Below are 13,583 nucleotides of genomic sequence, written 5' to 3'. Positions count from 1 at the left end.
GGGTGCTTTGTGAAAAAAACACCTGAGAGCAACAGCCCCACTCAGTGTCTTCCAGTCAAGCTGAAAGGATTCCCTGCATGGCAGAAGTCTGAGGAGAGGTCTTGAGGGAGATCAAGTACTTTTTTTTCATTGAAGCTTGATGGAAAACAGGGAGAGGAAGACTAGAGGAAATATTCAATCTGAGGCCTGCAGGGGTGAATAAATTACCAGAAGCAGGGGCCTTATTCAGTATTGATGCCTGATATACATATTTTACTGAACTGTATACATAAATTAGTAGCAATTAAACATTTCACCACAATATATTTTAACAAATCATTGACATGTTTAATTTGCATTTATGCTTTTAGTTTATCATAACAGTGTTTAGTATAATCATCAGAATTTGTCTTGTTTCACATTAAGTTTTCACATTTACTAAGGTTTGCTGATGGCCCTCGACCAGTGGGATATTTATGCTGGCCAGTTGATTGTTTAGACATTGGTCCAAATTATTGCATCCCCAACCCCCAAAACAATTCTTTAGTCTTGACATTTCTTGTCCCAATATAATTCTGTTACGAGTACCTTTAAGTTCTGCATTTAGCCCACTCAGTTGTCAGACTGGACACCACCTGAGTGCACAGTGACCATAGTGACAAATTTTGCAACTGTAGGGAATGCTTTCATTCTTTTGACTTAGATTTACAACATATTGGTCTGGCTGATTTTTCCAAAAAGGTTCATAATCATGAATGTGAATGAGATCAGCATCCTCCTTCTGATGGAATTGCAAGTGCTGCCCAAATAATATGCAAATTCTTACAGGACCTAATGTAGCTACTTTTGTCAGAAAATAGCAAAACTACAGGCAAACTGGGGAAAGTGAAGTTGATGGTGTTTACTTAAAATTGTAAAATAAAAAGAAATGGTAAGTAACTATTTGCCTGTTTTGAAAATTATCAAGAAGTGTCTTTCTGTTAGTAATGATGCTCACCATTTCTGAGTAAAGTAGATCAAGCTGGCTCATTCTTTAAGGCCCTGCAGCAGCACATTACTGTCCACTAAATTTTACCCAACAACCACTCATCAGGTTGATTAGTATTTTGGAAAGCTGGATTAATGGTGAGACTCACCAGCCTCACAGTTCTTTTAATATTGCATTAATTGCACATGAGGGCTCAGATACAATAAATTCAGCAAGTGCAAATCTATTTTTAAAATTTAATCTGAACTGTAAATATAAAACAGTCCGCAATCAGTTCTTCTTCCTTGTCCCATATTTTCCCTGAATATGCTTTGCATCATGAACAGCTGTGATCATAATACTTTTCTTGTTTTATTAGGTTTCTTTTTTCCACAATGATATTGTCTTTCCTGCAGTAAAACCAAAAACTGTGCCTGGGTGTCCTTGTCATGTTCATCCTCCACTCATGTGGCTGTGGCTCAGTTTGTGGGCAGTAGCAAACATACTGACACTCCAGATACCCAGAGGCATGGGAACAAGTTTGTGGACCTGTGATATCCAGCAGCAAAAAACCACACTTTACCCAGAGTTCATCATCAGTCTGCGGTGTTATGTCACAGAGAGCCTCCACTGAACTCCCACGTTTAATTTTTCATACATGGCTAACCTACCACCGAGTTAGCATCGCTGTAACAGCTGAACAGTCACACTTCACTAAAGATAATGTTGCCCTCCAGCCACCATACATATGCATAATGGGCATTATGGAAACTCAGTGCAGTGGAAGCAGCTTTCTATAAAGTCCCAATTTGATATTCTGTGTCTATACTGCAGTTTTCATAAGGAACGATTTATAAGCTCACGTGTTGGATGTCAGGTGGAGCATGGATATGATGGGTTGAGTTTAAGAATTTTCCCTCTCTTTGCAGGCTGGTCACATGCAACCTCTCATCTTCTCTGCGCTGGCATAATCCCAGTGGGGGTCCTCCTTTCTGTCTCACGAACAAGTGCACACGACATACGCACACTCACACACAAAGAGGTGAAGACACGTGCACAGACGCGTACACGCTGTGGCATTTAAGCTCTTGCTGTGCCTTAGAGGACATGCTCTAATATTCTCCATCCCTCCACTCCTCTTTCTCTTTGGCTGCTCTCTCTCTCTCTCCCTTGCTCTCATTCTGTCTCTGCCACAAGCCATTTTCTGCCACCTCTTAACGCTCCTCATGTCCCGCGGGGGGGTTATCTCTAATAGTCTCTCATCCCTCCATCTCCTGTCGTCATCACCTCCATCTTTTTATCTCCTTCTCTCCGTCTCTTTTGTCCTTTTGGAATCCTCTGCGACCATTCAAGGTCATGGTCACACTGTCAATCTCTAGGGAAAGGCTGCCACACGAGAGCAGTGATAATCAACTTAAAGCCTGCGGGCCAAATCTGGCCCCCGATAGGGTGCAGGGTGGCCCCCCCAACCATTTTCTAACTCACAAAAAAAATTAAGTGATCCACACTGGGAATTATTTTTGTACTTTTAGTATGCATGAGGTGCCAGAGTGCATAAAAAGAAACAACAAAATAGAGCTTGTTTATTAAAAAAATATAGCCCAACAGGAGCCCTTAATGTCTCAAAAACTTAGAAATGTCCTAATATCATAAAGATGTCATGAAAAGAAAGAAAACTCATGAAATCTGAGAAATATCCTAAAATCGTAAAAACATCCTAAAAATTCTAGAAATGTCAGAAAAACCTGAAAATATCCTAAAATCCAAGACATGTCCTAGAATACGTCATCAAAATTTACTAGTGGAAGATCCCCTGCACCCCCGACAGAGGTCCTAGCTGAGCCCCTAATGTCATAATATCCATGAAATGTCTTGCTAAAATCATAGAAATGTCCAAAAACTCATAGAAATGTCTTTAAGATTCTAGAAAGATCCTAAAATAGAATTATCCCAAAATCCTAAAAGCGCCCTAAAGTCCTAGAAACGTCCTAAATTCTGAGAACTGTCCTAAAATCCTAGAAACTTAAAAAACATCTTAAAAATTCTAGAACTTTCAGAAAACCCTAGAAATATCCTAAAATCACAAAAATGTCCTAGAATCCTAGAAATGTCCTAAAATCTGAGAAAGTCCTAAAATCTTCTGTGATACGCCCCCGGCCTCCTGTTATTTTGCAAAGTTGAGTATCTGCTGTAAAGGAAGGGTTGTCTGCTCTTCGGTGTCGTATCTAGAGCACACTGTACACCTCACATGGTCCACCTCTGTTGGGATGGTTTCATTTTGCAGTGACACATCTCTCATAGTGCATAAGTAGCAAAAGAATAGAGAATAGAGGAGATTTTTCAGACAAGCTGTTGTGTCCGTCTGTAATGGATCCCCACAGGCCTCCTCTTCATCTCCCACGGACAGATGCTCATTTTAGGAGCTGTCATCCTGTCAGACCTGAGAGGCTTTCCTTCATGCCGCCCCTCTCCCCACCCGCTCCCCCGTCAATCACTGTTTCTGTTGCCTAGGTACGACAATATGTGGACTTCCATCTCATAGAGGCCACTAGGGTTAAACGGAGCCAATTCCAGCGTTGCAGCAGCAGTGGTTGTATTTTGATTTATGAGATTGCACTCCTTTACGCAGATAAAAAAATGTGGGGGCCAGCCAGTTTATTTACAATCATCTCTTGTTATATAAGATGATTTAATGCACCATATTAAGGTATGATTGTGGGGTTTATTTTAAATTCAGTTGACTTAGAAAATGGACTTGTTTTCAACCTCTTTATGTCTTTTTTTTAAAGGAAGAATATATACCAAGGGTACAATTCATTACAGGTGTTTTCATCATTGATTAATCTGGTGATTATTTTCTTTTTTATTTCATTTTCTTGATTTATTTTTTTAGCTCAAGACCATATCATGTGGTATGGAGCACAAACATAACATATAAAAACAACGAAACAATGGCACACGGCCAGGCTAATGTATGTTACTTAAACATATTGCTTTTATCAAAAAAGTTTTTAAATTTAAATTTTGGCTCAATTCACTGTAATAACAATTATTTTAAACACAGATGGGCAGCTTAAATAATTCCTTGGCAAAAACCTATATAGTTCATTCTGCTTAAATCTGACATTCAAATAACCATTACTGACTAACTGATTAATCGCTAAATTGTTGGTAAATTGTGAAAAATGTGCAACACAATGTTCTAAAGTCAAAAAACGATGACTTTAACGGTCTCATTTATATATATTTAGTGGAAAAAAATTAACTCTGAAACAAGAAAATATTCAGTTTTAAGAAGCTGAAACCAGAGAATTTTAGCATTTTAAGAAAAGGCACTCAATAGCTGCCAACTAATGATTTATTAGTTAGTCATTTACGATTGCAGCTCTATTGTTTTACGAGGTGGGGCATTGCAAAACATGCAAACCAGCACATTAAGCATGAGTGTCTGCTTGTTGTGTCCTGTCGGTTTGCACCTGTTCAGTTGAGGATGCCAAAGTTCATTTACAGCGGAGTCAGCACTCTAAAAGTGTTACATTTCACACCACGTTTGTGTTTTTTCACACATCAAAATCAGGCATACTCCCAGTAGTATCGCCTTTCAAGTTTTGCAGTGTCTGATTCAAATAAATGAGAGGCTTTCACACCAGCTTTGCTTTTGACAAAGTTGCCCTTTTCACTTTTAAGATCTGCTCATAAAATCATGACTGGCTCAATGCAATCTCTGCAGAATGGTTTAATAATTCTCCAGATGTTTTTATCAACACACCATCCCAAACAATTTGCTTCCTTGCAGCTAAATCAATCCTTCATGCTTCCTGCCACGGTCGTCATAGCTGACAGTAGCAGGAAGAGAGCGTCAGGAAGTTACTTTGCAGGGACATGAGGAGAGTGGGATGTGGCTCAGTCATTAGTCATTATATCAGCTCCTGTACTGATAGTGAAAATCTGTAATTTTTTACGTAAAAAGTTTTCTAGTATTGTTTTCCAGCAATGTTTGTGATGATCTTTAAACAAGAAAGTCAAACATTTAAAGATCCTCTTACCTTAGTAGATACAGATTTTGTAGGTTGGTTTGTTTGGAAATCACAATCCTTAAAGGTATACTGAGCATGATTGCCGGTTTCTGTGTGTAAACATTCTCGCCAGCAAAACATATTCAATCTCGTTTGGCCTTTTTTCTTTGCTATATTTATGTTTTTTTATTTCTTTTATTTATTCTTATTTATTATTTGAATTTGTTAATAGTGTATAATATATATGTTTAAGTAAACTGTAAACTGTTAAGAGGTCATATATTGTTCAAATTCAAAGTCTCCTCTTGCAATTAACAATGCTGTTCTTAAACATTGTTGACCGTCAGTTCTGGCTTTTTTGTGAAAACAAAAAAAATCAATACTATTTAGGCACCAGTAACATTTTAAAAGTAGTGTTTCAGCAGCTATATTGAGAAAAACCTAAACGACACCCAACCCTACTCTTGGATGCCTGCTGCTTACTGTTACCTGGTCACTACTTTTTTATAAAGCCCCAACCCTACCTGGTTGCTGTGGAGATGGATATCACCAAGCATCCTTAGCACAAAAAAAGGCAAAAAATAGAAAACAAGAAGATTCAGGTAAAGGACAGAGACAGAGAGAGAAAAATATACCATCACACACTTCTAGTGGATCATAATTGATGATTTAGCGGGATTACTTATGAGTCTGTACATTGTCTTTTAGGACAATCCTGCACAGTATACCTTTAACTGCACATATCTTGAAGGACAGGATATAGCGTCCTTCTACCGATCCTCTGTTCTCTCAGTCTGTACCCCAGAGACAGTCTCCATGTGACCTTGGACACCAACACAAAAGGGAGCTGGCTGGGGGAGGATCAGGTATAGAAGATATGAACGGACAAAGACAGACAGTACCAGCCCCCCCCCACGCGCTTCAAATCTGACAGCACATCAGATATCAACACTCTTTTCTCCAAAATAGGCTTGCGTGTTTAGCAGCTTCACTGTATAATCTGACAAATTGACTTTACTTTAAAAAAAAATAGGAAACTTACTGCCTTGAAAAATGTAAGTGTATATATAACTATTAATCTTACTTTATGTGGACTTTATATCTTATTAATAAGTTTAGCTAAAATGTATTGATATTGATTCAGTTTTGTGAAGTTGTTGAACCTTAAAAATAATAAATTCAATTAAATCAATATAAGTTTTAGCAACTTCAATAAACCAAGTTTACTGTGCAGAATCAGCAGAATCAGTATTCTGCTGGCTGCAACCTAGTCAGTCATATTTTAGATTCTTCAACATGTTAACAAAACAGAACCCCAACAGATCTTCTGACTTTATCATTGGTAAAATCCTAGTTGTCATGATCAAGTTAAGTCAGATTAACTTGGTTTATAAAAGTTAAGAAAAAGTTAATTGCAGTTGTCATTTTTAAGTTGTGACAACTTCACAAAATTATGTACAGCTAAATTTTAAGTAAACTTAAGTAAATATAAAATAAACATAAATTAAGATGTTTAGTTATATTTACTTCACTTTTTCAAGGCAATCGGTTTCTAAGATTGTTTTAAGTACGATCAGCTTGTCAGATTTTACAGTGTAGTGAAAAGAAATAAAGACAGATTAGATTATCAGGCCATCTGGACTTGTGTAAGCACCCAGCTATAGCGGTGACACATTTCATTACTGAAAAATAACTCATGTAGTAATTATGTCCTACATTTTATTCCTCCTTCATTTTAGGGTCTTACACTCTTCTCATTAGACTAAAACTGACTGTGAGTCGACAGTGGATTTGGATGATGAAAACGACTATGACACACACCAGTGCACAGCTTTCTCAGACTTCAGTTTGTATCCTGCTTGTTTTTTGTCCTTTGCTCCTCATAATTTATGAATTGTATATTTGAAGTCTGGGTATAATTGGCTCTGTTCTGCTGACAGTTAAACATGCCAAAAGATTGTGCTTGTCTGTTAAATGATAAAAATTAAGGATTGTTGTGATGCCACTTCTAATTAGGAGAGTGCAAATTTAATAGAGGTTGCAATTAGTATTCATGTCATTGGAAAGTCTGCACAGAGGCCACCTATCAGCAGACGGAGCCTCAGACAGTCTGAAGTGGACTTTCCAGTACTCTGATAGCCTGCAACTGGATTGTCTTGGGTCAAGGTTGCCTCAGAACCAAAGCTCTGGGGCACCCAGTAGCTCACCTGGTAGAGCAGGGGCCCCATGTCCAGACGCTGTGCTCTTGCTGCTGTGGCCTTCTGTGTCTTTGACACCAACCTGTGACCCTTTGCTGCATGTGATGCCCTCCCTCTTTCCCTCTCTCATGCTTGGTCTGTCCTATGTAATATAAGTAAGAGCCCAAACACTATCTGTTAAAAACAAACAAACAAAGCTATAAAATGTCTTTAAAAATACCAGTTTTTCCGTCTTCAATAACAATGTAAAATCTGACAAGTACATTTTACTTAAAAAAAATCTAGTTAACTGAATGCTTTGAAAAATGTTAGTAAATTTAACTATTGATCTTATTTTATGTGGACTTCATATGTAATTGTTAAATTCGCCTAAAATTTAGTTATATTGACTTAATTTATCTGTATTCTGCTGGTTGCAAACAAGTCGATCATATTTGTATATTCTTAAAGATATAAAGAAAACAGAACTTGCAGATCTCTGGCAAAATCCTCTTTGTTATCACGTTAAGTCAGACTAACTTGGTTTACTGAAGTTGCAAACAAGAACAAGGTATTTCACTTGCCATTTTTAAGGTGCAACAACTTCACAAAATTAAGTAAATACAGCAAAATTTTAGGTAAACTTAACTATTAAACTATAACTATAAACATAAATTAAGATGTATGGTTATATTTACTTTCCCTTTTCAAGCCAATCAGTTTCCAATATTATTTTGAGTAGGATAAGTTTTTCAGATTTAAAAGTTAAAGTTTCACCTTTAATTTGAATCATGGCAAAGGACTTTTAGAAATAAAACAAACATCTACTGTTTGTTTACTTGTTATTCACATCTGGGACACAAACATGTAATGCTCCTTTTATTATTAATCACCACCGACTTACAAAGCTGTCCATGTTTTGTAATTGTTGTCCAACTTGTAAGAAAGCTCTTGTATGAATTGGTATGCCTGTGGTACTTCTGTTCAGTCGCACAGTGGGAATCAGTAGTCTGTGTTGAGTTATGCAGCGTGTGACTGGAATACAGAGCGTGTGTCTCTGACAAAATGTCAGATCATACCTCCACTTGTGGAGCCGTCTCGAGCCCCTTGCCATTTGAAGCCGGGGGAAAGGGGAGATCACGATGTGTGCTGATGTATGGATGTATGCCATCAAAGTTTAATGGAGGTTTCATTTGTTGACATTCCCCCAGTGAGAGCTCTCACCTCCTGCACTGACATGTGATTGTGTTTCCTTTTGCACCTCAATCTGCATTGACGTGAGACCTGTGTGTGACTATGTGGGAGTATTTGTTATGAAAGCAAACACATGGAATGGATGCAAGCGTTTGCTCTGTAAACACTGTGATGAGTGAGTGTGTGCTATACTGTTTCCTGTTTCACTGATGTGAGTTATTCTGTAAAAAATCTTTTCATTTGTTTGAAACCTGCATGTTTGGGGATTACAGCCAAAGGAAAGCAGAAACAGTACACTGGTTTGGCCAGAGCTTTCCTTGGCTGTGGACCTCTGAAATCCTTTCTGGCTGAGGCATCAATCGGACATTTTGGAACTCCTCTTTCTGGCTAACCCAACAAGCCAGGCCGGATTAATGAACAAGCTTATCCTGATGCCACACAGTACTGACGGGCATTCTTGACTCCCCACCGAGGATTCCCGCTCATGTAATCTTGGGGAACCCATTTGGGTTCTTAGAAAGTATTTATTTCAGTGTGTGACAGAAAGAAACAAGAGAAATATTCTAGTTTGGCTGTCCTCTCTATTTTCACCCAACACCAGTACCGCCAAGGATATTTGTTTTCCTGCCTTTGATGTCGACCTCCAGGATCTCTGTAATAATACAATGCAAATCAGCTCACAGTTGGGCTGCCTCATTAGCCCCGGGCATCTGATTTTATTAATATTTTGCAAGTGGGCTTTTTTGACTTTATAAATTAACTAAAATAGCTTCAGATTTAAAGTTTCAACTTTCTTCTGTGTACTATGTGCCAAGATATGAGAAAAGTGACTTCTTTAAGTGAACGATAAAATATACAAAAAGCAATACACTCAAGAAGTAGGTGGATCGCTTTACTTTTTGACATTTGTTTAACAGCCAACAGTGGAACATAATTCAGAGGCAACTTTTTCACTAAAAGATTGATTGCAATTTGGACCTTACTTGTCATATTAAACTATATCAGACTATTCACTCAAGGAGCACAAATGATTTTGATACCTCAATATTGGACGTGAATGAAAAAATGAAAAAGATGACCCTTGAGCATACCAACAAAACAACCAGGTATATTCTGTTATGGAGGGGGGAAATTCTGTAATGTGTACCAGAGGTATGCTGGTCACAGTGTCATTTTACAATAAATCCATAACGGTTCCTATGATATTCTATGAATTTGCCGCCCATGTCACATACTTAACATAGGTACATACTTAATGTGAAATCAAAAATCAAAAAACGTGATCTTAGCCTTCCCTAATACTTGTGTTATATATTAATTAGTGGCTCATAATTATGTGGAATATATGTGAATTGTAGTGCATTAATTTTCAAAGAAAAATGTACAAAGTGCATGACAACAGATGAAGCATCTGTTGGACTTTGGATTTTTGCGCAACAGATTCTTCATAATAACTGTCCACCAGAATGACACATAAGACACCCATAATGCCGATTCAGTTTGTCTTGTTTTTACAAGAATTTGATTTTTTGATGAGGGTTTAGGCACAAAGATGATGTGGTTAGAGAAAGATTGTGATTTGAGTTTTAAAAAAAAAAATATGGTTAGTGTTGCTGAAATGGCGAGGACACCAGAGGCTTTGAGTCAACACTCTTGTGACCTGGGTTGTTGGCCTTAATGTGAAGCGATTATTGCGTACCTTGTCAGCCCACATCACCTGTCGGTGAGACTCTGCTCTCTCTCCGTCACAGGGTTCATTTAAGAGACAGAGGAAGTCATTAGACAGAACCGATGTTAAAAGGGGGGGAAATCATGTGTAAAATTCTGGGGCCCTTCATATTGCCTCCATGTGGCAGCCGTGGTGAGCTCTCAAAATTGTTTACGCTGCCAAATAAACTGAGAGCGTCACTCTCGCACGTGTGTTTATACATGTTAGTTAGTGTTATTACGTGTTAACAGTGTCATGTGAGAGCTGCCACCTTTAGCCCACTCGCAATGCTGGAACTTGAAACCACACACATACGCACACTTGATTTCTCGCTGCCCTCTTTTACACTTGCTGCTAAAGTGCACCTCGGAAACATCTGACAGATTTAGCTTTGCACTTTAAATATAGAATGGGATACACCAATGAAAACCTACACGGCTATTAAAGAGAAAACAGAGACATCACGTCCGAATGCTGCTCCTCTGACATGATGCCGGCCAGTCTGTTCCCAACAAACACGGCTTACTCATGCCATTTTATCACATGTGAATCATGAAATCTGTACATGAACTGCCTCATTAGTGATTTGAATCCTGAGCAAATTATCTTGATTTCTTTCAAAAACATGGGAAGAAGGAAATTAGCAACTTTACAAGAAATGACCCAAAAAATTGCAAAAAAGAGAGTAGAAACACAAACAATGACCTAAAAATTTGTGATGAAAAATAAAATTATATATGTGTGTATATATATATATATATATGTATATGGCAGCGTCCTTTTTTGATCGTTTTTGCTCAGGTTTAAGGTTTTACTAGTTGTGAAAGGTTGCTGAATGCACAAGAAAAATATCTAAATGTCCATCCAGGTTTCAAAGTGTTAAGTCCTTTACTACTATAATACTACAGATGCAGCAGGACTTAGCAATCCATACGCTGCCCCTGAGAATCTTTTTAATTACTCACTTTTCTATGTAGGCGGAGGGAATGCCCCTCTGCTGTTACCCTTCGTGTAGGTTCCCCCTGAGTGTTGCTACATTGGTCCTGATTTGCAGTGGCGGTTGCTTGGTTGGTTGTCTTTAGTAGATTGTGGGTTTGAGGTCGACAGCTAGCCCTCATAGACATTGTGTGGAGCGAGTGTGTTGGAAAGGGTGGGGGGATGGGATGCAGGGGTAGACCAGCTTTCACAGCTGAATAACTGGGTCAGTTTAAGATGATGACGCTTCTTATCACCTCAGCTCATTGCTGGGTGTTCACCGTTTTCTGCTCAGCTTTTCAGCAACCAACCACTGCTCAGCTGTACTTCACTCTGCCTCTTTCTACCAGCCCCTCTTCCTCCCTCTCTCTTTCTCAACCCTTATTATCCTGCTTCTCCTACAATCACTAGAAGCACAAACCAACTCCAAGGGAATGTCATTGAATATGTATCTGTTTGCTTTACATGCATTTAAGCACAGTGCCTGAAGTGGTGCCTTTCCATGTTAGGGTAACAGTGTCAACTTATTGATAGAAAAAGACGTATTTAATGTGTAGTCACCTTTCCTTCAGTCTGCTGATGTTCACTCATCTTGTGGAATCTGGTTGTGTTGAAAAGTATTTTGTCCTCAGCTTCATTATTGGACTAACATTTTAAAAAATAATCAAAATTGATGCAGCAGATATTGTCTTTTATTCCATGCATCCATGTGCTGGTGTTGACATTACCCATGAAATTCATTATAATGTTTGCACGTACTGTGCCCTTTACTTGCTTTTCCTTCACATACAGATAATGGTTGCCTCATGTATCCTCTGTCCGTGTGGAGGGTTGGTTGTGCACCTCCTTAGAAATTGAAGGGGCTTTCACACCGCTGCATGATAGCTTGCCGCCTCCAGTCATTTCAATGAGGGGAAGATGGCAGAGGGGAGGCAGTCAGAGTATGAAGTGGTTGCCACCTGCGTGCATGTGCACAGATTTTGCTCTCCCACATTTAATTCATTGGGTTGATTTTCTGGCAGCTGCCGCCTGGCTTTAGCTGACCAAATAGTGCTACGTGTATACAAGATGCAATGTCAAAGAAACTGTAGGGGCAGTGGGACGTTGTCACAACATGCTTGGGCCTAAGCCTCTTACCGACTGTGAGATTTTAGCAATCCTAAAAGTTTAGTGCAAGCTACACTGTGCAACATGGATTTATTAAACTTGGGTACATCATCAAGTTTGATGTTTGCAGACTGTATCATGACAATGCCTACTGAATTACAGACTATGGTCCATCAGCGTCAATATACAAGAACAAACGTTGTCAGAAGACAAATGTTTATTCCTGTATGACAACAGGGCAGTGCTTGGATCAGATAATGCCTTCCATTTAAGCTCTTTCCTTGCTAGACCAGTGGAGTGCTTTTCATTCAAAAAGCTTGATGTTGTCATAGAGTTTTAACTTGAGCTTTCTCCCATCTCCTTTGTGTGGAGCATCATTGATGTCTTTGACTTGCAAGGTAATTCCGACCCTTGACAACTCTGAGGCCTGGATTGCTATTGTCTTCCATTCATGCAGCAAACCATTAAAAATGCAATGCAAGGGGATGGGGGTGTTTACTTAATACCTCAGTCACAATGCATAGGATCAATCCAAAGGACCATCACATGAATGTAATCAAGCTCCTGTCATCAATAATGAATGGCACAATCAGTAGGGACAGTGGGTTCCTATTGTGAAGTGGCTGAATGGGAGAAAAGATCGCAGGGTAGGAACTATTGTGCGTGGCTACGTTGACCAGCTGTTGCGAAGGTGATGATTATGATAACAGTGATGCGATGATGGTGCGAATTCAAATGTTTGCAAGTGCAGTTTGCTGGAGGGGATGATTGTGGCATGTGGTTGCCATTTTCTCCGAGAGTGTGGAACCAGAGGAAGCTGACATTTACTCTTGATGACTAATATCCAAACAGGTCCTCATTTTTTCTACATCAAGAGGAATACATTTGAATAGAATTTCCAGTGTTTTGTCTTTTATACAACTATACGGCTTTCACAGCTGTTTAACTTGGCAAACTGTGAGCAAATTGGTGTGATTTCTGTAAAAAAAAAAAAAACTGGTGGAAAAAGCCTAAATGGGTAATAATTGGTTCACAAACTGCACAAAATTAGTCGATTTAGAAAACTATCTTAAAAAGCTAGGAAAAATTGTCTAGGGAAAAGAAAAAAGCTAGAGAAAAACTATATATGTATTAAATATCCTAATAACATATCCTATCCCATAATAAAATTGTTTCATAATACTATTTAAATTTTTTAGCACCTTTTTCAGGTAATTTCTTTCTTTCTTTCTTTCTTTCTTCCTTTCTTTTTCCTATTTTTCAAGTCATTTCCTTGTGTTATTTACTAATTTCTTGCTAATTTTTGGGTCATGTCTTCTTTTGTTGCCCATGCTTTTGAAATAATTCAAGCCTATTTGCTCAGGTGTCGGAGGGTTAATATTCAAGACGCACATTTTATTTTTGTGTCATTTAATGAATTATTGACTACTCAAATGTTTTCTTTAACAATTAGAAAAGTC

General features: G+C 38.4%; 1 protein-coding gene across 19 annotated transcripts in view; it reads left to right on the top strand.

Moving 5' to 3' along the window:
- kcnma1a (potassium large conductance calcium-activated channel, subfamily M, alpha member 1a) overlaps positions 1-13,583 on the top strand; it is a 176,042-nt gene that overhangs the window by 69,414 nt on the left and 93,045 nt on the right. The window lies entirely within an intron of this gene.

Source organism: Plectropomus leopardus, chromosome 13, assembly GCF_026936395.1.
Source record: "Plectropomus leopardus strain MGB_pleo_1.0 chromosome 13, ASM2693639v1, whole genome shotgun sequence".
NCBI classification, from domain to species: Eukaryota; Metazoa; Chordata; class Actinopteri; order Perciformes; family Serranidae; genus Plectropomus; species Plectropomus leopardus.
This window is presented reverse-complemented; position numbering and strand designations above follow the sequence as displayed.